Raw genomic sequence first — 1,472 nt, 5'->3', positions numbered from 1 at the left:
CAAACAGTGCTTTCTCATAACACGTTATGTTATATAATTCTATATCGAAGTAATGATGTGTTGCACACTTTCTTTTCTCCTTAGACCCAGAAGAATGGGGTCATAGTAGTTGTTTTAGAATTATATACCTGTTACGCAATAAATAGTTCATGTTAAATAAAATATAGGTTTTATTCTATTTGATATCAATGTGAAATATTCACAATGGCACTAACACAAGTTGTTTCCCTCAAAATGTTTTCTTTTCAAGTTATATAGCTTAACATGACTTATGAATTTGTAAGCAGCTGTTAAAATTTTTATGAATAATCTTTCTTGTTTGATGAAGGACTTCTTGAATAATCTTAGTCATAGGATTTAAGAGTACTTGCTCACAGCTTGCTTAGAAGTCACTCTATTTGTTTCCTTTAATAAGTTATTTTCCATTAATTTAAGTGTAAAGTATTGAGGACTCCGTCATCTATTGTTACAACTCTCAAACAGTAAACATGCCACATTAAAAGGAATTTGTAATAAACAGGCTATATTGTAGAGCTTATTCTGAGATGTGGTGATGAAATTATCTGCACATTTCTCTTATGAACTTCATATCTTAAGATTGTACAGTAAATTGGGTCTAAACCCAAGGCATTTCTCACAATGCATCTCAGTGTCGTTTTTCAGATTCTTGCTTGTAATGTCAGTAGCAGCACAAGTAGAAAGCTAGCTTAGCCTACAGAAAAACCTTTTCAACCGATATTAATTTTTATGTTCAAAGTGAAAAATAAAAATAGGGATTGACTCAGTGGCTGGTTGCATTGATTCCAAACCAAGTGAAGTTCATATATAGTTAAATAAGTCTCTCTCAGGCCCTCCCCTAAGCTACTGGGTAAAAAATATACAGAAATCTTTGGGGTAGATATTTGTGCCCTAAAATATATGGATTAAGATAGCCAACTAAAAAGGGAGAAAAATAATGTGAATTTGAAAGTTAGATGGATGGAGACGGTAACCTCCTTCGAGAGAGTGTGAGACACATCAGCTGAAGTAAACAGTGTTTTAGTGTGTAACAGGGAAAGCTATGCAAATGTCTGTAAATCTAAGTTCTATAAGACTTGCTCCAATTTACTTCTGTAACTGTGGGGAATTACCCAAATTTTAGTACCCATAACAGTAAAATAAACAGAAGTCAACAATCTGCTAATAACTAAAGTAGCAAACAAAGTGAAAACTGAAAGATGGAAATAGGAACAAATGTCTATGGCTGACTAGGTGAGAATATGAACCACCTAGGAGCAGTGAAAAAAGAAACTGCTGTTAGCTTCAACTCTCAATATTTACATTAAAAAGTTGCACAGGACTCAAAGCCATTATAGCTCCTCAAATCTTGATAGTTCTTTAAGGAAGTATGGAACCAAGAAACATTGACCTAAGGTACATGTATTTAATTTATTTTATTTTCTAAATAGCAAAATGATGAGTATTAGAACATT

This window comes from Propithecus coquereli, unplaced genomic scaffold (genome assembly GCF_000956105.1).
Source record: "Propithecus coquereli isolate 6110/MARCELLA unplaced genomic scaffold, Pcoq_1.0 Scaffold225, whole genome shotgun sequence".
NCBI classification, from domain to species: domain Eukaryota; kingdom Metazoa; phylum Chordata; class Mammalia; order Primates; family Indriidae; genus Propithecus; species Propithecus coquereli.
Note: the sequence above shows the minus strand (reverse complement) of the source record.